The 25,029-nt window shown below is 45.6% G+C and overlaps 1 long non-coding RNA gene across 2 annotated transcripts; it reads right to left on the bottom strand.

Moving 5' to 3' along the window:
- Positions 1 to 996: 996 nt before the first annotated feature.
- Positions 997 to 22,205, bottom strand: LOC127908072 (uncharacterized). 2 transcript variants are annotated; one of them, XR_008066158.1, is made up of 3 exons: positions 21,691 to 22,205; positions 6,747 to 7,006; positions 997 to 1,146 (listed from the first exon to the last, which is right to left on the bottom strand). It is a non-coding gene; the product is annotated as an uncharacterized LOC127908072 (long non-coding RNA). The 2 variants fall into 2 exon arrangements; XR_008066162.1 differs by lacking the exon at positions 997 to 1,146 and adding an exon at positions 3,110 to 3,216 and having other exon boundaries at positions 6,721 to 7,006.
- Between the last annotated feature and the right edge of the window lie 2,824 nt (positions 22,206 to 25,029).

Here is a 25,029-nt window from a genome sequence, read left to right as displayed (position 1 = left end):
TTATACCTCAACCCACAGTCCCTCTCTTATACCTCAACCCACAGTCCATCTCTTATACCTCAACCCACAGTCCATCTCTTATACCTCTTATACCTCAACCCACAGTCCATCTCTTATACCTCAACCCACAGTCCATCTCTTATACATCAACCCACAGTCCATCTCTCTTATACCTCAACCCACAGTCCATCTCTTATACCTCAACCCACAGTTCCTCTCTTATACCTCAACCCACAGTCCATATCTTATACCTCAACCCACAGTTCCTCTCTTATACCTCAACCCACAGTCCATCTCTTATAACTCAACCCACAGTCCATCTCTTATACCTCAACCCACAGTCCATCTCTTATACCTCAACCCACAGTCCATCTCTTATACCTCTTATACCCAACCCACAGTCCATCTCTTATACCTCAACCCACAGTTCCTCTCTTATACCTCAACCCACAGTCCATCTCTTATACCTCAACCCACAGTCCATCTCTTAAACCTCAACCCACAGTCCATCTCTTAAACCTCAACCCACAGTCCATCTCTTATACCTCAACCCACAGTCCATCTCTTATACCTCAACCCACAGTCCATCTCTTATACCTCAACCCACAGTCCATCTCTTATACCTCAACCCACAGTCCATCTCTTATACCTCTTAAAGCTCAACCCACAGTTCATCTCTTATACCTCTTATACCTCAACCCACAGTTCCTCTCTTATACCTCAACCCACAGTCCATCTCTTATACCTCAACCCACAGTTCGTCTCTCTTATACCTCAACCCACAGTCCATCTCTTATACCTCTTATACCTCAACCCACAGTCCATCTCTTATACCTCAACCCACAGTTCCTCTCTTATACCTCAACCCACAGTCCATCTCTTATACCTCAACCCACAGTCCATCTCTTATACCTCAACCCACAGTTCCTCTCTTATACCTCAACCCACAGTCCATCTCTTATACCTCAACCCACAGTTCCTCTCTTATACCTCAACCCACAGTCCATCTCTTATACCTCAACCCACAGTCCATCTCTTATACCTCAACCCACAGTCCATCTCTTATACCTCAACCCACAGTCCATCTCTTATACCTCAACCCACAGTTCCTCTCTTATACCTCAACCCACAGTCCATCTCTTAAACCTCAACCCACAGTCCATCTCTTATACCTCAACCCACAGTTCCTCTCTTATACCTCAACCCACAGTTCCTCTCTTATACCTCAACCCACAGTCCATCTCTTATACCTCAACCCACAGTCCATCTCTTATACCTCAACCCACAGTCCATCTCTTATACCTCAACCCACAGTCCATCTCTTATACCTCTTAAAGCTCAACCCACAGTTCATCTCTTATACCTCTTATACCTCAACCCACAGTTCCTCTCTTATACCTCAACCCACAGTCCATCTCTTATACCTCAACCCACAGTCCATCTCTTATACCTCAACCCACAGTCCAGTCTCTTATACCTCAACCCACAGTCCATCTCTTATACCTCTTATACCTCAACCCACAGTCCATCTCTTATACCTCAACCCACAGTCCATCTCTTATACCTCAACCCACAGTCCATCTCTTATACCTCTTATACCTCAACCCACAGTCCATCTCTTATACCTCAACCCACAGTTCCTCTTATACCTCAACCCACAGTCCATCTCTTATACCTCAACCCACAGTCCATCTCTTATACCTCAACCCACAGTCCATCTCTTATACCTCCTCAACCCACAGTCCATCTCTTAAACCTCAACCCACAGTCCATCTCTTATACCTCAACCCACAGTCCATCTCTTATACCTCAACCCACAGTTCCTCTCTTATACCTCAACCCACAGTCCATCTCTTATACCTCAACCCACAGTCCATCTCTTATACCTCAACCCACAGTCCATCTCTTATACCTCAACCCACAGTCCATCTCTTATACCTCAACCCACAGTCCATCTCTTATACCTCAACCCACAGTCCATCTCTTATACCTCAACCCACAGTCCATCTCTTATACCTCAACCCACAGTCCATCTCTTATACCTCCTCAACCCACAGTTCCTCTCTTAAACCTCAACCCACAGTCCATCTCTTATACCTCAACCCACAGTCCATCTCTTATACCTCAACCCACAGTTCCATCTCTTATACCTCAACCCACAGTCCATCTCTTATACCTCAACCCACAGTCCATCTCTTATACCTCTTATACCTCAACCCACAGTCCATCTCTTATACCTCTTATACCTCAACCCACAGTCCATCTCTTATACCTCAACCCACAGTCCATCTCTTAAACCTCAACCCACAGTCCATCTCTTATACCTCTTATACCTCAACCCACAGTCCATCTCTTATACCTCAACCCACAGTCCATCTCTTATACCTCAACCCACAGTCCATCTCTTATACCTCAACCCACAGTCCATCTCTTATACCTCAACCCACAGTCCATCTCTTATACCTTATACCTCAACCCACAGTCCATCTCTTATACCTCAACCCACAGTCCATCTCTTATACCTCAACCCACAGTCCATCTCTTATACCTCAACCCACAGACCATCTCTTATACCTCTTATACCTCAACCCACAGTCCATCTCTTATACCTCAACCCACAGTCCATCTCTTATACCTCAACCCACAGTCCATCTCTTATACCTCAACCCACAGTCCATCTCTTATACCTCTTATACCTCAACCCACAGTCCATCTCTTATACCTCAACCCACAGTCCATCTCTTATACCTCTTATACCTCAACCCACAGTCCATCTCTTATACCTCAACCCACAGTCCATCTCTTATACCTCAACCCACAGTCCATCTCTTATACCTCAACCCACAGTCCATCTCTTATACCTCTTATACCTCAACCCACAGTCCATCTCTTATACCTCAACCCACAGTCCATCTCTTATACCTCAACCCACAGTCCTCTCTTATACCTCAACCCACAGTTCCTCTCTTATACCTCAACCCACAGTCCATCTCTTAAACCTCAACCCACAGTCCATCTCTTATACCTCAACCCACAGTCCATCTCTTATACCTCAACCCACAGTCCATCTCTTATACCTCAACCCACAGACCATCTCTTATACCTCTTATACCTCAACCCACAGTCCATCTCTTATACCTCAACCCACAGTCCATCTCTTATACCTCAACCCACAGTCCATCTCTTATACCTCAACCCACAGTTCCTCTCTTATACCTCAACCCACAGTCCATCTCTTATACCTCAACCCACAGTCCATCTCTTATACCTCTTATACCTCAACCCACAGTCCATCTCTTATACCTCAACCCACAGTCCATCTCTTATACCTCAACCCACAGTTCCTCTCTTATACCTCAACCCACAGTTCCTCTCTTATACCTCAACCCACAGTTCCTCTCTTATACCTCAACCCACAGTCCATCTCTTATACCTCAACCCACAGTCCCTCTCTTATACCTCAACCCACAGTCCATCTCTTATACCTCAACCCACAGTCCATCTCTTATACCTCTTAAAGCTCAACCCACAGTTCATCTCTTATACCTCTTATACCTCAACCCACAGTCCATCTCTTATACCTCAACCCACAGTCCATCTCTTATACCTCAACCCACAGTCCATCTCTTATACCTCAACCCACAGTCCATCTCTTATACCTCAACCCACAGACCATCTCTTATCTCTTATACCTCAACCCACAGTCCATCTCTTATACCTCAACCCACAGTCCATCTCTTATACCTCAACCCACAGTCCATCTCTTATACCTCAACCCACAGTCCATCTCTTATACCTCTTATACCTCAACCCACAGTCCATCTCTTATACCTCAACCCACAGTCCATCTCTTATACCTCAACCCACAGTCCATCTCTTATACCTCAACCCACAGTCCATCTCTTATACCTCAACCCACAGTCCATCTCTTATACCTCAACCCACAGTCCATCTCTTATACCTCAACCCACAGTCCATCTCTTATACCTCAACCCACAGTCCATCTCTTATACCTCAACCCACAGTCCATCTCTTATACCTCAACCCACAGTCCATCTCTTATACCTCAACCCACAGTCCATCTCTTATACCTCTTATACCTCAACCCACAGTCCATCTCTTATACCTCAACCCACAGTCCATCTCTTATACCTCAACCCACAGTCCATATCTTATACCTCAACCCACAGTCCATATCTTATACCTCTTATACCTCAACCCACAGTCCATCTCTTATACCTCAACCCACAGTCCATCTCTTATACCTCAACCCACAGTTCCTCTCTTATACCTCAACCCACAGTTCCTCTCTTATACCTCAACCCACAGTCCCTCTCTTATACCTCAACCCACAGTCCATCTCTTATACCTCAACCCACAGTCCATCTCTTATACCTCAACCCACAGTCCATCTCTTATACCTCAACCCACAGTCCATCTCTTATACCTCAACCCACAGTTCCTCTCTTAAACCTCAACCCACAGTCCATCTCTTATACCTCAACCCACAGTCCATCTCTTATACCTCAACCCACAGTTCCTCTCTTATACCTCAACCCACAGTCCATCTCTTATACCTCAACCCACAGTCCATCTCTTATACCTCTTATACCTCAACCCACAGTCCATCTCTTATACCTCAACCCACAGTCCATCTCTTATACCTCAACCCACAGTCCATCTCTTATACCTCAACCCACAGTTCCTCTCTTATACCTCAACCCACAGTTCCTCTCTTATACCTCAACCCACAGTCCATCTCTTATACCTCAACCCACAGTTCCTCTCTTATACCTCAACCCACAGTCCATCTCTTATACCTCAACCCACAGTCCATCTCTTATACCTCTTAAACCTCAACCCACAGTTCATCTCTTATCTCTTATACCTCAACCCACAGTTCCTCTCTTATACCTCAACCCACAGTCCATCTCTTATACCTCAACCCACAGTCCATCTCTTTACCTCTTATACCTCAACCCACAGTCCATCTCTTATACCTCAACCCACAGTCCATCTCTTATCTCTTATACCTCAACCCACAGTCCATCTCTTATACCTCAACCCACAGTTCCATCTCTTATACCTCAACCCACAGTCCATCTCTTATACCTCAACCCACAGACCATCCATCTCTTATACCTCAACCCACAGTCCATCTCTTAAACCTCAACCCACAGTTCCTCTCTTATACCTCAACCCACAGTTCCTCTCTTATACCTCAACCCACAGTCCATCTCTTATACCTCTTATACCTCAACCCACAGTCCATCTCTTAAACCTCAACCCACAGTTCCATCTCTTATACCTCAACCCACAGTCCATCTCTTATACCTCAACCCACAGTTCTTATATCTCTTATACCTCAACCCACAGTCCATCTCTTAAACCTCAACCCACAGTCCATCTCTTAAACCTCAACCCACAGTTCCTCTCTTATACCTCAACCCACAGTCCATCTCTTATACCTCAACCCACAGTCCATCTCTTATACCTCAACCCACAGTCCATCTCTTATACCTCAACCCACAGTCCATCTCTTATACCTCAACCCACAGTCCATCTCTTATACCTATTATACCTCAACCCACAGTCCATCTCTTATACCTCAACCCACAGTCCATCTCTTATACCTCAACCCACAGTCCATCTCTATACCTCAACCCACAGACCATCTCTTATACCTCTTATACCTCAACCCACAGTCCATCTCTTATACCTCAACCCACAGTTCCTCTCTTATACCTCAACCCACAGTCCATCTCTTATACCTCAACCCACAGTCCATCTCTTTATACCTCTTAACCTCAACCCACAGTCCATCTCTTATACCTCAACCCACAGTTCCTCTCTTATACCTCAACCCACAGTCCATCTCTTATACCTCAACCCACAGTCCATCTCTTATCTCTTATACCTCAACCCACAGTCCATCTCTTATACCTCTTATACCTCAACCCACAGTCCATCTCTTATACCTCAACCCACAGTTCCTCTCTTATACCTCAACCCACAGTCCATCTCTTATACCTCAACCCACAGTCCATCTCTTATACCTCAACCCACAGTTCCATCTCTTATACCTCAACCCACAGTCCATCTCTTATACCTCAACCCACAGTCCATCTCTTATACCTCAACCCACAGTCCATCTCTTATCTCTTATACCTCAACCCACAGTTCCATCTCTTAAACCTCAACCCACAGTCCATCTCTTATACCTCAACCCACAGTCCATCTCTTATACCTCAACCCACAGTCCATCTCTTATACCTCAACCCACAGTTCCATCTCTTATACCTCAACCCACAGTCCATCTCTTATACCTCTTATACCTCAACCCACAGTCCATCTCTTATACCTCAACCCACAGTCCATCTCTTATACCTCAACCCACAGTCCATCTCTTATACCTCAACCCACAGTCCATCTCTTATACCTCTCCATCTCTTATACCTCAACCCACAGTCCATCTCTTATACCTCAACCCACAGTTCCTCTCTTATACCTCAACCCACAGTCCATCTCTTATACCTCAACCCACAGTCCATCTCTTATACCTCAACCCACAGTCCATCTCTTATACCTCAACCCACAGTCCATCCATCTCTTATACCTCAACCCACAGTCCATCTCTTATACCTCAACCCACAGTTCCTCTCTTATACCTCAACCCACAGTCCATCTCTTATACCTCAACCCACAGTCCATCTCTTATACCTCAACCCACAGTCCATCTCTTAAACCTCAAACCACAGTCCATCTCTTATACCTCAACCCAGAGTTCCTCTCTTAAACCTCAACCCACAGTCCATCTCTTATACCTCAACCCACAGTCCATCTCTTATACCTCAACCCACAGTCCATCTCTTATACCTCAACCCACAGTCCATCTCTTATACCTCAACCCACAGTTCCTCTCTTATACCTCAACCCACAGTTCCTCTCTTATACCTCAACCCACAGTCCATATCTTATACCTCAACCCACAGTCCATCTCTTATACCTCTTATACCTCAACCCACAGTCCATCTCTTACACCTCAACCCACAGTTCCTCTCTTATACCTCAACCCACAGTCCATCTCTTATACCTCAACCCACAGTCCATCTCTTATACCTCAACCCACAGTTCCTCTCTTATACCTCAACCCACAGTCCATCTCTTATACCTCAACCCACAGTTCCTCTCTTATACCTCAACCCACAGTCTCAGTCCATCTCTTATACCTCAACCCACAGTCCATCTCTTATACCTCAACCCACAGTCCATCTCTTATACCTCAACCCACAGTCCATCTCTTATACCTCAACCCACAGTCCATCTCTTAAACCTCAACCCACAGTCCATCTCTTATACCTCAACCCACAGTTCCATCTCTTATACCTCAACCCACAGTTCCTCTCTTATACCTCAACCCACAGTCCATCTCTTATACCTCAACCCACAGTCCATCTCTTATACCTCAACCCACAGTCCATCTCTTATACCTCAACCCACAGTCCATCTCTTATACCTCTTACCTCAACCCACAGTTCATCTCTTATACCTCTTAACCTCAACCCACAGTTCCTCTCTTATACCTCAACCCACAGTCCATCTCTTATACCTCAACCCACAGTCCATCTCTTATACCTCAACCCACAGTAGTCTCTTATACCTCAACCCACAGTCCATCTCTTATACCTCTTATACCTCAACCCACAGTCCATCTCTTATACCTCAACCCACAGTCCATCTCTTATACCTCAACCCACAGTCCATCTCTTATACCTCTTATACCTCAACCCACAGTCCATCTCTTATACCTCAACCCACAGTTCCTCTCTTATACCTCAACCCACAGTCCATCTCTTATACCTCAACCCACAGTCCATCTCTTATACCTCAACCCACAGTTCATCTCTTATACCTCAACCCACAGTTCCTCTCTTATACCTCAACCCACAGTCCATCTCTTATACCTCAACCCACAGTCCATCTCTTATACCTCAACCCACAGTTCCTCTCTTATACCTCAACCCACAGTCCATCTCTTATACCTCAACCCACAGTCCATCTCTTATACCTCTTATACCTCAACCCACAGTCCATCTCTTATACCTCAACCCACAGTCCATCTCTTATACCTCAACCCACAGTCCATCTCTTATACCTCAACCCACAGTCCATCTCTTATACCTCAACCCACAGTCCATCTCTTATACCTCTTATACCTCAACCCACAGTTCCTCTCTTAAACCTCAACCCACAGTCCATCTCTTATACCTCAACCCACAGTCCATCTCTTATACCTCAACCCACAGTCCATCTCTTATACCTCAACCCACAGTCCATCTCTTATACCTCAACCCACAGTCCATCTCTTATACCTCAACCCACAGTCCATCTCTTATACCTCAACCCACAGTCCATCTCTTATACCTCAACCCACAGTCCATCTCTTAAACCTCAACCCACAGTCCATCTCTTATACCTCAACCCACAGTCCATCTCTTATACCTCAACCCACAGTCCATCTCTTATACCTCAACCCACAGTCCATCTCTTATACCTCAACCCACAGTCCATCTCTTATACCTCAACCCACAGTCCATCTCTTATACCTCAACCCACAGTCCATCTCTTATACCTCAACCCACAGTCCATCTCTTATACCTCAACCCACAGTCCATCTCTTATACCTCAACCCACAGTCCATCTCTTATACCTCTACCTCAACCCACAGTCCATCTCTTATACCTCAACCCACAGTCCATCTCTTATACCTCAACCCACAGTCCATCTCTTATACCTCAACCCACAGTCCATCTCTTATACCTCAACCCACAGTCCATCTCTTATACCTCAACCCACAGTCCATCTCTTATACCTCAACCCACAGTCCATCTCTTATACCTCAACCCACAGTCCATCTCTTATACCTCAACCCACAGTCCATCTCTTATACCTCAACCCACAGTCCCTCTCTTATACCTCAACCCACAGTCCATCTCTTATACCTCAACCCACAGTCCATCTCTTATACCTCAACCCACAGTTCCTCTCTTATACCTCAACCCACAGTTCCTCTCTTATACCTCAACCCACAGTCCATCTCTTATACCTCAACCCACAGTCCATCTCTTATACCTCAACAGTCCATCTCTTATACCTCAACCCACAGTCCATCTCTTATACCTCAACCCACAGTCCATCTCTTATACCTCAACCCACAGTTCCATCTCTTATACCTCAACCCACAGTCCATCTCTTATACCTCAACCCACAGTCCATCTCTTATACCTCAACCCACAGTTCCTCTCTTATACCTCAACCCACAGTCCATCTCTTATACCTCAACCCACAGTCCATCTCTTATACCTCTTATACCTCAACCCACAGTCCATCTCTTACACCTCAACCCACAGTCCATCTCTTATACCTCAACCCACAGTCCATCTCTTATACCTCAACCCACAGTCCATCTCTTATACCTCAACCCACAGTTCCTCTCTTATACCTCAACCCACAGTCCATCTCTTAAACCTAAAACCACAGTCCATCTCTTATACCTCAACCCACAGTCCATCTCTTATACCTCAACCCACAGTCCATCTCTTATACCTCCTCAACCCACAGTTCATCTCTTACCTCTTATACCTCAACCCACAGTTCCTCTCTTATACCTCAACCCACAGTCCATCTCTTATACCTCAACCCACAGTCCATCTCTTATACCTCAACCCACAGTCCATCTCTTATACCTCAACCCACAGACCATCTCTTATCTCTTATACCTCAACCCACAGTCCATCTCTTATACCTCAACCCACAGTCCATCTCTTATACCTCAACCCACAGTCCATCTCTTATACCTCAACCCACAGTCTCATCTACCTCAACCCACAGTCCATCTCTTATACCTCAACCCACAGTCCATCTCTTATACCTCAACCCACAGTCCATCTCTTATACCTCAACCCACAGTCCATCTCTTATACCTCTCAACCCACAGTCCATCTCTTATACCTCAACCCACAGTCCATCTCTTATACCTCAACCCACAGTCCATCTCTTATACCTCAACCCACAGTCCATCTCTTTACCTCTTATACCTCAACCCACAGTCCATCTCTTATACCTCAACCCACAGTCCATCTCTTATACCTCAACCCACAGTCCATCTCTTATACCTCTTATACCTCAACCCACAGTCCATCTCTTATACCTCAACCCACAGTCCATCTCTTATACCTCAACCCACAGTCCATCTCTTATACCTCAACCCACAGTCCATCTCTTATCTCTTATACCTCAACCCACAGTCCATCTCTTATACCTCAACCCACAGTCCATCTCTTATACCTCAACCCACAGTTCCTCTCTTATACCTCAACCCACAGTCCTCTCTTATACCTCAACCCACAGTCCATCTCTTATACCTCAACCCACAGTCCATCTCTTATACCTCAACCCACAGTCCATCTCTTATACCTCAACCCACAGTCCATCTCTTATACCTCAACCCACAGTCCATCTCTTATACCTCTTATACCTCAACCCACAGTTCCTCTCTTAAACCTCAACCCACAGTTCCTCTCTTAAACCTCAACCCACAGTTCCTCTCTTAAACCTCAACCCACAGTCCATCTCTTATACCTCAACCCACAGTCCATCTCTTATACCTCAACCCACAGTCCATCTCTTATACCTCAACCCACAGTCCATCTCTTAACCTCAACCCACAGTCCATCTCTTAAACCTCAACCCACAGTTCCTCTCTTATACCTCAACCCACAGTTCCATCTCTTATACCTCAACCCACAGTTCCTCTCTTATACCTCAACCCACAGTCCATCTCTTATACCTCAACCCACAGTCCATCTCTTATACCTCAACCCACAGTCCATCTCTTATACCTCAACCCACAGTCCATCTCTTATACCTCTTAAAGCTCAACCCACAGTTCATCTCTTATACCTCTTATACCTCAACCCACAGTTCCTCTCTTATACCTCAACCCACAGTCCATCTCTTATACCTCAACCCACAGTCCATCTCTTATACCTCTTATACCTCAACCCACAGTCCATCTCTTATACCTCAACCCACAGTCCATCTCTTATACCTCTTATACCTCAACCCACAGTCCATCTCTTATACCTCAACCCACAGTCCATCTCTTATACCTCAACCCACAGTCCATCTCTTATACCTCAACCCACAGTCCATCTCTTATACCTCTTATACCTCAACCCACAGTCCATCTCTTAAACCTCAACCCACAGTCCATCTCTTAACCTCAACCCACAGTTCCATCTCTTATACCTCAACCCACAGTCCATCTCTTATACCTCAACCCACAGTCCATCTCTTATACCTCTTATACCTCAACCCACAGTTCCTCTCTTATACCTCAACCCACAGTCCATCTCTTATACCTCAACCCACAGTCCATCTCTTAAACCTCAACCCACAGTCCATCTCTTATACCTCAACCCACAGTTCCATCTCTTATACCTCAACCCACAGTCCATCTCTTATACCTCAACCCACAGTCCATCTCTTATACCTCAACCCACAGTCCATCTCTTATACCTCAACCCACAGTCCATCTCTTATACCTCAACCCACAGTCCATCTCTTATACCTATTATACCTCAACCCACAGTCCATCTCTTTACCTCAACCCACAGTCCATCTCTTATACCTCAACCCACAGTCCATCTCTTATACCTCAACCCACAGTCCATCTCTTATACCTCTTATACCTCAACCCACAGTCCATCTCTTATACCTCAACCCACAGTTCCTCTCTTATACCTCAACCCACAGTCCATCTCTTATACCTCAACCCACAGTCCATCCATCTCTTATACCTCAACCCACAGTCCATCTCTTATACCTCAACCCACAGTTCCATCTCTTATACCTCAACCCACAGTCCATCTCTTATACCTCAACCCACAGTCCATCCTTATCTCTTATACCTCAACCCACAGTCCATCTCTTATACCTCTTATACCTCAACCCACAGTCCATCTCTTATCCTCAGTTCCTCTCTTATACCTCAACCCACAGTCCATCTCTTATACCTCAACCCACAGTTCCTCTCTTATACCTCAACCCACAGTCCATCTCTTATACCTCAACCCACAGTCCATCTCTTATACCTCAACCCACAGTCCATCTCTTTACCTCTTATACCTCAACCCACAGTCCATCTCTTATACCTCAACCCACAGTTCCATCTCTTATACCTCAACCCACAGTCCATCTCTTAAACCTCAACCCACAGTCCATCTCTTATACCTCAACCCACAGTTCCTCTCTTATACCTCAACCCACAGTTCCATCTCTTATACCTCAACCCACAGTCCATCTCTTATACCTCAACCCACAGTCCATCTCTTATACCTCAACCCACAGTCCATCTCTTATACCTCAACCCACAGTCCATCTCTTATACCTCTTAAACTCAACCCACAGTCCATCTCTTATACCTCTTATACCTCAACCCACAGTTCCTCTCTTATACCTCAACCCACAGTCCATCTCTTATACCTCAACCCACAGTCCATCTCTTATACCTCAACCCACAGTCCATCTCTTATACCTCAACCCACAGTCCATCTCTTATACCTCAACCTCAACCCACAGTCCATCTCTTATACCTCAACCCACAGTCCATCTCTTATACCTCAACCCACAGTCCATCCTTATCTCTTATACCTCAACCCACAGTCCATCTCTTATACCTCAACCCACAGTCCATCTCTTATACCTCAACCCACAGTCCATCTCTTATACCTCAACCCACAGACCATCTCTTATCTCTTATACCTCAACCCACAGTCCATCTCTTAAACCTCAACCCACAGTCCATCTCTTATACCTCAACCCACAGTTCCTCTCTTATACCTCAACCCACAGTTCCATCTCTTATACCTCAACCCACAGTCCATCTCTTATACCTCAACCCACAGTCCATCTCTTATACCTCAACCCACAGTCCATCTCTTATACCTCAACCCACAGTCCATCTCTTATACCTCTTATACCTCAACCCACAGTCCATCTCTTATACCTCAACCCACAGTCCATCTCTTATACATCAACCCACAGTCCATCTCTTATACTTATACCTCAACCCACAGTCCATCTCTTATACCTCAACCCACAGTTCCTCTCTTATACCTCAACCCACAGTCCATCTCTTATAACTCAACCCACAGTTCCTCTCTTATACCTCAACCCACAGTCCATCTCTTATAACTCAACCCACAGTCCATCTCTTATACCTCAACCCACAGTTCCTCTCTTATACCTCAACCCACAGTCCATCTCTTATACCTCTTATACCTCAACCCACAGTCCATCTCTTATACCTCAACCCACAGTTCCTCTCTTATACCTCAACCCACAGTCCATCTCTTAAACCTCAACCCACAGTCCATCTCTTAAACCTCAACCCACAGTCCATCTCTTAAACCTCAACCCACAGTCCATCTCTTATACCTCAACCCACAGTTCCTCTCTTATACCTCAACCCACAGTCCATCTCTTATACCTCAACCCACAGTCCATCTCTTATACCTCAACCCACAGTCCATCTCTTATACCTCCTCAACCCACAGTTCATCCTTATCTCTTATACCTCAACCCACAGTTCCTCTCTTATACCTCAACCCACAGTCCATCTCTTATACCTCAACCCACAGTTCCTCTCTTATACCTCAACCCACAGTCCATCTCTTATACCTCAACCCACAGTCCATCTCTTATACCTCAACCCACAGTCCATCTCTTATACCTCAACCCACAGTCCATCTCTTATACCTCAACCCACAGTCCATCTCTTATACCTCAACCCACAGTTCCTCTCTTATACCTCAACCCACAGTCCATCTCTTATACCTCAACCCACAGTCCATCTCTTATACCTCAACCCACAGTCCATCTCTTATACCTCAACCCACAGTCCATCTCTTATACCTCAACCCACAGTCCATCTCTTATACCTCAACCCACAGTCCATCTCTTATACCTCAACCCACAGTTCCTCTCTTATACCTCAACCCACAGTCCATCTCTTAAACCTCAACCCACAGTCCATCTCTTATACCTCAACCCACAGTTCCATCTCTTATACCTCAACCCACAGTTCCTCTCTTATACCTCAACCCACAGTCCATCTCTTATACCTCAACCCACAGTCCATCTCTTATACCTCAACCCACAGTCCATCTCTTATACCTCAACCCACAGTCCATCTCTTATACCTCTTAAAGCTCAACCCACAGTTCATCTCTTATCTCTTATACCTCAACCCACAGTTCCATCTCTTATACCTCAACCCACAGTCCATCTCTTATACCTCAACCCACAGTCCATCTCTTATACCTCAACCCACAGTAGTCTCTTATACCTCAACCCACAGTCCATCTCTTATACCTCTTATACCTCAACCCACAGTCCATCTCTTATACCTCAACCCACAGTCCATCTCTTATACCTCAACCCACAGTCCATCTCTTATACCTCTTATACCTCAACCCACAGTCCATCTCTTATACCTCAACCCACAGTCCATCTCTTATACCTCAACCCACAGTCCATCTCTTATACCTCAACCCACAGTCCATCTCTTATACCTCAACCCACAGACCATCTCTTATACCTCTTATACCTCAACCCACAGTTCCTCTCTTATACCTCAACCCACAGTCCATCTCTTATACCTCAACCCACAGTCCATCTCTCAACCCACAGTCCATCTCTTATACCTCAACCCACAGTCCATCTCTTATACCTCAACCCACAGTCCATCTCTTATACCTCAACCCACAGTCCATCTCTTATACCTCAACCCACAGTCCATCTCTTATACCTCAACCCACAGTCCATCTCTTATACCTCAACCCACAGTCCATCTCTTATACCTCAACCCACAGTCCATCTCTTATACCTCAACCCACAGTCCATCTCTTATACCTCTTATACCTCAACCCACAGTTCCTCTCTTAAACCTCAACCCACAGTCCATCTCTTATACCTCAACCCACAGTCCATCTCTTATACCTCAACCCACAGTCCATCTCTTATACCTCAACCCACAGTCCATCTCTTATACCTCAACCCACAGTCCATCTCTTATACCTCTTATACCTCAACCCACAGTCCATCTCTTATACCTCAACCCACAGTCCATCTCTTATACCTCAACCCACAGTCCATCTCTTACCTCAACCCACAGTCCATCTCTTATACCTCAACCCACAGTTCCATCTCTTATACCTCAACCCACAGTCCATCTCTTATACCTCAACCCACAGTCCATCTCTTATACCTCAACCCACAGTCCATCTCTTATACCTCAACCCACAGTCCATCTCTTATACCTCAACCCCAGTCCATCTCTTATACCTCAACCCACAGTCCATCTCTTATACCTCAACCCACAGTCCATCTCTTATACCTCAACCCACAGTTCCATCTCTTATACCTCAACCCACAGTCCATCTCTTATACCTCAACCCACAGTCCATCTCTTATACCTCAACCCAACCCACAGTCCATCTCTTATACCTCAACCCACAGTCCATCTCTTATACCTCTTATACCTCAACCCACAGTCCATCTCTTATACCTCAACCCACAGTTCCTCTCTTATACCTCAACCCACAGTCCATCTCTTATACCTCAACCCACAGTCCATCTCTTATACCTCAACCCACAGTCCATCTCTTATACCTCAACCCACAGTCCATCTCTTATACCTCAACCCACAGTTCCTCTCTTATACCTCAACCCACAGTTCCTCTCTTATACCTCAACCCACAGTCCATCTCTTATACCTCAACCCACAGTCCATCTCTTATACCTCAACCCACAGTCCATCTCTTATACCTCAACCCACAGTTCCTCTCTTATACCTCAACCCACAGTCCATCTCTTATACCTCAACCCACAGTCCATCTCTTATACCTCAACCCACAGTCCATCTCTTATACCTCAACCCACAGTTCCTCTCTTATACCTCAACCCACAGTATCTCTCTTATACCTCAACCCACAGTCCATCTCTTATACCTCAACCCACAGTCCATCTCTTATACCTCAACCCACAGTCCATCTCTTATACCTCAACCCACAGTCCATCTCTTTACCTCAACCCACAGTCCATCTCTCTCTTATACCTCAACCCACAGTCCATCTCTTATACCTCAACCCACAGTCCATCTCTTATACCTCAACCCACAGTCCATCTCTTATACCTCAACCCACAGTCCATCTCTTATACCTCAACCCACAGTCCCTTATATCAACCCACAGTTCCTCTCTTATACCTCAACCCACAGTCCATCTCTTATACCTCAACCCACAGTCCATCTCTTATACCTCAACCCACAGTCCATCTCTTATACCTCAACCCACAGTTCCTCTCTTATACCTCAACCCACAGTCCATCTCTTATACCTCAACCCACAGTCCATCTCTTATACCTCAACCCACAGTCCATCTCTTATACCTCAACCCACAGTTCCTCTCTTATACCTCAACCCACAGTCCATCTCTTATACCTCAACCCACAGTCCATCTCTTATACCTCAACCCACAGTCCATCTCTTATACCTCAACCCACAGTCCATCTCTTATACCTCAACCCACAGTCCATCTCTTATACCTCAACCCACAGTCCATCTCTTATACCTCAACCCACAGTCCATCTCTTATACCTCAACCCACAGTTCCTCTCTTATACCTCAACCCACAGTCCATCTCTTATACCTCAACCCACAGTCCATCTCTTATACCTCAACCCACAGTCCATCTCTTATACCTCAACCCACAGTCCATCTCTTATACCTCAACCCACAGTCCATCTCTTATACCTCTTATACCTCAACCCACAGTTCCTCTCTTATACCTCAACCCACAGTCCATCTCTTATACCTCAACCCACAGTCCATCTCTTCAACCCACAGTTCCGTCTCTTATACCTCAACCCACAGTCCATCTCTTATACCTCTTATACCTCAACCCACAGTCCATCTCTTATACCTCAACCCACAGTCCATCTCTTATACCTCAACCCACAGTCCATCTCTTATACCTCAACCCACAGTCCATCTCTTATACCTCAACCCACAGTTCCTCTCTTATACCTCAACCCACAGTCCATCTCTTATACCTCAACCCACAGTCCATCTCTTATACCTCAACCCACAGTTCCTCTCTTAAACCTCAACCCACAGTCCATCTCTTATACCTCAACCCACAGTTCCTCTCTTATACCTCAACCCACAGTTCCTCTCTTATACCTCAACCCACAGTCCATCTCTTATACCTAGTCCCTCTTATACCTCAACCCACAGTCCATCTCTTATACCTCAACCCACAGTCCATCTCTTATACCTCAACCCACAGTTCCCTCTCTTAAACCTCAACCCACAGTCCATCTCTTATACCTCAACCCACAGTCCATCTCTTATACCTCAACCCACAGTCCATCTCTTATACATCAACCCACAGTCCATCTCTTATACCTCAACCCACAGTCCATCTCTTATACCTCAACCCACAGTCCATCTCTTATACCTCAACCCACACACCTCAACCCACAGTCCATCTCTTATACCTCAACCCACAGTCCTCTCTTATACCTCAACCCACAGTCCATCTCTTATACCTCAACCCACAGTCCATCTCTTATACCTCAACCCACAGTCCATCTCTTATACCTCAACCCACAGTCCATCTCTTATACCTCTTATACCTCAACCCACAGTCCATCTCTTATACCTCAACCCACAGTTCCTCTCTTATACCTCAACCCACAGTCCATCTCTTATACCTCAACCCACAGTCCATCTCTTATACCTCAACCCACAGTCCATCTCTTATACCTCAACCCACAGTCCATCTCTTATACCTCAACCCACAGTTCCTCTCTTATACCTCAACCCACAGTCCATCTCTTATACCTCAACCCACAGTCCATCTCTTATACCTCAACCCACAGTCCATCTCTTATACCTCTTCAACCCACAGTTCATCTCTTATACCTCTTATACCTCAACCCACAGTCCTCTCTTATACCTCAACCCACAGTCCATCTCTTATACCTCAACCCACAGTCCATCTCTTATACCTCAACCCACAGTCCATCTCTTCTCTTATAACTCAACCCACAGTCCATCTCTTATACCTCAACCCACAGTTCCTCTCTTATACCTCAACCCACAGTCCATCTCTTATACCTCTTATACCTCAACCCACAGTCCATCTCTTATACCTCAACCCACAGTTCCTCTCTTATACCTCAACCCACAGTCCATCTCTTATACCTCAACCCACAGTCCATCTCTTATACCTCAACCCACAGTCCATCTCTTATACCTCAACCCACAGTCCATCTCTTATACCTCAACCCACAGTCCATCTCTTATACCTCAACCCACAGTCCATCTCTTATACCTCAACCCACAGTTCCATCTCTTATACCTCAACCCACAGTCCATCTCTTAAACCTCAACCCACAGTCCATCTCTTATACCTCAACCCACAGTTCCTCTCTTATACCTCAACCCACAGTCCATCTCTTATACCTCAACCCACAGTCCATCTCTTATACCTCAACCCACAGTCCATCTCTTATACCTCAACCCACAGTCCATCTCTTATACCTCAACCCACAGTCCATCTCTTATACCTCTTAAGCTCAACCCACAGTCCATCTCTTATCTCTTATACCTCAACCCACAGTTCCTCTCTTATACCTCAACCCACAGTCCATCTCTTATACCTCAACCCACAGTCCATCTCTTATACCTCAACCCACAGTCCATCTCTTATACCTCAACCCACAGTCCATCTCTTATACCTCTTATACCTCAACCCACAGTCCATCTCTTATACCTCAACCCACAGTCCATCTCTTATACCTCAACCCACAGTCCATCTCTTATACCTCAACCCACAGTCCTCTCTTATACCTCAACCCACAGTCCATCTCTTATACCTCAACCCACAGTCCATCTCTTATACCTCAACCCACAGTCCATCTCTTATACCTCAACCCACAGTCCATCTCTTATACCTCAACCCACAGTTCCATCTCTTATACCTCAACCCACAGTTCCATCTCTTATACCTCAACCCACAGTCCATCTCTTATACCTCAACCCACAGTCCATCTCTTATACCTCAACCCACAGTCCATCTCTTATACCTCAACCCACAGTCCATCTCTTATACCTCAACCCACAGTTCCTCTCTTATACCTCAACCCACAGTCCATCTCTTATACCTCAACCCACAGTCCATCTCTCTTATACCTCAACCCACAGTCCATCTCTTATAACCTCAACCCACAGTCCATCTCTTATACCTCAACCCACAGTCCATCTCTTATACCTCAACCCACAGTCCATCTCTTATACCTCAACCCACAGTCCATCTCTTATACCTCAACCCACAGTCCATCTCTTATACCTCAACCCACAGTTCCATCTCTTATACCTCAACCCACAGTCCATCTCTTAAACCTCAACCCACAGTCCATCTCTTAAACCTCAACCCACAGTCCATCTCTTATACCTCAACCCACAGTCCATCTCTTATACCTCAACCCACAGTTCCATCTCTTATACCTCAACCCACAGTCCATCTCTTATACCTCAACCCACAGTTCCTCTCTTATACCTCAACCCACAGTCCATCTCTTATACCTCAACCCACAGTCCATCTCTTATACCTCAACCCACAGTCCATCTCTTATACCCCTCTCTTAACCTCAACCCACAGTCCATCTCTTATACCTCAACCCACAGTCCATCTCTTATACCTCAACCCACAGTCCATCTCTTATACCTCAACCCACAGTCCATCTCTTATACCTCAACCCACAGTCCATCTCTTATACCTCAACCCACAGTCCATCTCTTATACCTCAACCCACAGTCCATCTCTTATACCTCAACCCACAGTCCATCTCTTATACCTCAACCCACAGTCTCATCTCTTATACCTCAACCCACAGTCCATCTCTTATACCTCAACCCACAGTCCATCTCTTATACCTCAACCCACAGTCCATCTCTTATACCTCAACCCACAGTCCATCTCTTATACCTCAACCCACAGTTCCTCTCTTATACCTCAACCCACAGTCCATCTCTTATACCTCAACCCACAGTCCATCTCTTATACCTCAACCCACAGTCCATCTCTTAAACCTCAACCCACAGTCCATCTCTTATACCTCAACCCACAGTTCCTCTCTTATACCTCAACCCACAGTTCCTCTCTTATACCTCAACCCACAGTTCCTCTCTTATACCTCAACCCACAGTCCATCTCTTATACCTCAACCCACAGTCCATCTCTTATACCTCAACCCACAGTCCATCTCTTATACCTCAACCCACAGTCCATCTCTTATACCTCAACCCACAGTCCATCTCTTATACCTCAACCCACAGTCAACCCACAGTTCCTCTCTTATACCTCAACCCACAGTCCATCCATCTCTTATACCTCAACCCACAGTCCATCTCTTATACCTCAACCCACAGTTCCTCTCTTATACCTCAACCCACAGTCCATCTCTTATACCTCAACCCACAGTCCATCTCTTATACCTCAACCCACAGTTCCTCTCTTATACCTCAACCCACAGTCCATCTCTTATACCTCAACCCACAGTTCCTCTCTTATACCTCAACCCACAGTCCATCTCTTATACCTCAACCCACAGTCCATCTCTTATACCTCAACCCACAGTCCATCTCTTATACCTCAACCCACAGTCCATCTCTTATACCTCAACCCACAGTCCATCTCTTATACCTCAACCCACAGTCCATCTCTTATACCTCAACCCACAGTCCATCTCTTATACCTCAACCCACAGTCCATCTCTTATACCTCAACCCACAGTCCATCTCTTATACCTCAACCCACAGTCCATCTCTTATACCTCAACCCACAGTCCATCTCTTATACCTCAACCCACAGTTCCTCTCTTATACCTCAACCCACAGTCCATCTCTTATACCTCAACCCACAGTCCATCTCTTATACCTCAACCCACAGTTCCTCTCTTATACCTCAACCCACAGTTCCTCTCTTATACCTCAACCCACAGTCCATCTCTTATACCTCAACCCACAGTCCATCTCTTATACCTCAACCCACAGTCCATCTCTTATACCTCAACCCACAGTCCATCTCTTATACCTCAACCCACAGTCCATCTCTTATACCTCAACCCACAGTTCCTCTCTTATACCTCAACCCACAGTCCATCTCTTATACCTCAACCCACAGTCCATCTCTTATACCTCAACCCACAGTCCATCTCTTATACCTCAACCCACAGTCCATCTCTTATACCTCTTATACCTCAACCCACAGTCCATCTCTTATACCTCAACCCACAGTTCCTCTCTTATACCTCAACCCACAGTCCATCTCTTATACCTCAACCCACAGTCCATCTCTTATACCTCAACCCACAGTCCATCTCTTATACCTCAACCCACAGTCCATCTCTTTACCTCTTATACCTCAACCCACAGTCCATCTCTTATACCTCAACCCACAGTTCCTCTCTTATACCTCAACCCACAGTCCATCTCTTATACCTCAACCCACAGACCATCTCTTATCTCTTATACCTCAACCCACAGTCCATCTCTTATACCTCAACCCACAGTTCCTCTCTTATACCTCAACCCACAGTTCCTCTCTTATACCTCAACCCACAGTTCCTCTCTTAAACATCAACCCACAGTCCATCTCTTATACCTCAACCCACAGTCCATCTCTTATACCTCAACCCACAGTCCATCTCTTATACCTCAACCCACAGTTCCTCTCTTATACCTCAACCCACAGTTCCTCTCTTATACCTCAACCCACAGTCCATCTCTTATACCTCAACCCACAGTCCGTCTCTTATACCTCAACCCACAGTCCATCTCTTATACCTCAACCCACAGTCCATCTCTTATACCTCAACCCACAGTCCATCTCTTATACCTCAACCCACAGTCCATCTCTTATACCTCAACCCACAGTCCATCTCTTATACCTCAACCCACAGTCCATCTCTTATACCTCAACCCACAGACCATCTCTTATACCTCTTATACCTCAACCCACAGTCCATCTCTTATACCTCAACCCACAGTCCATCTCTTATACCTCAACCCACAGTCCATCTCTTATACCTCAACCCACAGTCCATCCATCTCTTATACCTCAACCCACAGTCCATCTCTTATACCTCAACCCACAGTTCCTCTCTTATACCTCAACCCACAGTCCATCTCTTATACCTCAACCCACAGTCCATCTTATACCTCTTATACCTCAACCCACAGTCCATCTCTTATACCTCAACCCACAGTCCATCTCTTATACCTCAACCCACAGTTCCTCTCTTATACCTCAACCCACAGTCCATCTCTTATACCTCAACCCACAGTCCATCTCTTATACCTCTTATACCTCAACCCACAGTCCATCTCTCTTATACCTCAACCCACAGTCCATCTCTTATACCTCAACCCACAGTTCCTCTCTTATACCTCAACCCACAGTCCATCTCTTATACCTCAACCCACAGTCCATCTCTTATACCTCAACCCACAGTTCCTCTCTTATACCTCAACCCACAGTTCCTCTCTTATACCTCAACCCACAGTCCATCTCTTATACCTCAACCCACAGTTCGTCTCTTATACCTCAACCCACAGTCCATCTCTTATACCTCAACCCACAGTCCATCTCTTATACCTCTTAAAGCTCAACCCACAGTTCATCTCTTATACCTCTTATACCTCAACCCACAGTTCCTCTCTTATACCTCAACCCACAGTCCATCTCTTATACCTCAACCCACAGTCCATCTCTTATACCTCAACCCACAGTTCATCTCTTATACCTCAACCCACAGTCCATCTCTTATACCTCTTATACCTCAACCCACAGTCCATCTCTTATACCTCAACCCACAGTCCATCTCTTATACCTCAACCCACAGTTCCATCTCTTATACCTCAACCCACAGTCCATCTCTTATACCTCAACCCACAGTCTCTTATACCTCTTATACCTCAACCCACAGTTCCATCTCTTATACCTCAACCCACAGTCCATCCTTATACCTCAGTCCATCTCTTATACCTCAACCCACAGTTCCTCTCTTATACCTCAACCCACAGTCCATCTCTTATACCTCAACCCACAGTCCATCTCAACCAACCCACAGTCCATCTCTTATACCTCAACCCACAGTCCATCTCTTATACCTCAACCCACAGTCCATCTCTTATACCTCAACCCACAGTCCATCTCTTATACCTCAACCCACAGTCCATCTCTTATACCTCTTATACCTCAACCCACAGTCCATCTCTTATACCTCAACCCACAGTTCCTCTCTTATACCTCAACCCACAGTCCATCTCTTATACCTCAACCCACAGTCCATCTCTTATACCTCAACCCACAGTCCATCTCTTATACCTCAACCCACAGTCCATCTCTTATACCTCAACCCACAGTCCATCTCTTATACCTCAACCCACAGTCCATCTCTTATACCTCTTATACCTCAACCCACAGTCCATCTCTTATACCTCAACCCACAGTTCCTCTCTTAAACCTCAACCCACAGTCCATCTCTTATACCTCAACCCACAGTCCATCTCTTATACCTCAACCCACAGTCCATCTCTTATACCTCAACCCACAGTCCATCTCTTATACCTCAACCCACAGTTCCATCTCTTATACCTCAACCCACAGTCCATCTCTTATACCTCAACCCACAGTCCATCTCTTATACCTCAACCCACAGTCCATCTCTTATACCTCAACCCACAGTCATCCATCTCTTATACCTCAACCCACAGTCCTCTCTTATACCTCAACCCACAGTCCATCTCTTATACCTCAACCCACAGTTCGTCTCTTATACCTCAACCCACAGTCCATCTCTTATACCTCTTATACCTCAACCCACAGTCCATCTCTTATACCTCAACCCACAGTTCATCTCTTATACCTCAACCCACAGTCCATCTCTTATACCTCAACCCACAGTCCATCTCTTATACCTCAACCCACAGTTCATCTCTTATACCTCAACCCACAGTCCATCTCTTATACCTCAACCCACAGTTCCTCTCTTATACCTCAACCCACAGTCCATCTCTTATACCTCAACCCACAGTCCATCTCTTATACCTCAACCCACAGTCCATCTCTTATACCTCAACCCACAGTCCATCTCTTATACCTCAACCCACAGTCCATCTCTTATACCTCAACCCACAGTCCATCTCTTAAACCTCAACCCACAGTCCATCTCTTATACCTCAACCCACAGTTCCTCTCTTATACCTCAACCCACAGTTCCTCTCTTATACCTCAACCCACAGTCCATCTCTTATACCTCAACCCACAGTCCATCTCTTATACCTCAACCCACAGTCCATCTCTTATACCTCAACCCACAGTCCATCTCTTATACCTCTTAAAGCTCAACCCACAGTTCATCTCTTATACCTCTTATACCTCAACCCACAGTTCCTCTCTTATACCTCAACCCACAGTCCATCTCTTATACCTCAACCCACAGTCCATCTCTTATACCTCAACCCACAGTAGTCTCTTATACCTCAACCCACAGTCCATCTCTTATACCTCTTATACCTCAACCCACAGTCCATCTCTTATACCTCAACCCACAGTCCATCTCTTATACCTCAACCCACAGTCCATCTCTTATACCTCACCTCAACCCACAGTCCATCTCTTATACCTCAACCCACAGTTCCTCTCTTATACCTCAACCCACAGTCCATCTCTTATACCTCAACCCACAGTCCATCTCTACCTCTTATACCTCAACCCACAGTTCCTCTCTTAAACCTCAACCCACAGTCCATCTCTTATACCTCAACCCACAGTTCCATCTCTTATACCTCAACCCACAGTTCCTCTCTTATACCTCAACCCACAGTCCATCTCT

This window comes from Oncorhynchus keta, chromosome 1, assembly GCF_023373465.1.
Source record: "Oncorhynchus keta strain PuntledgeMale-10-30-2019 chromosome 1, Oket_V2, whole genome shotgun sequence".
NCBI lineage: Eukaryota > Metazoa > Chordata > Actinopteri > Salmoniformes > Salmonidae > Oncorhynchus > Oncorhynchus keta.
Note: the sequence above shows the minus strand (reverse complement) of the source record. Positions and strands in the feature narration are given on the sequence as shown.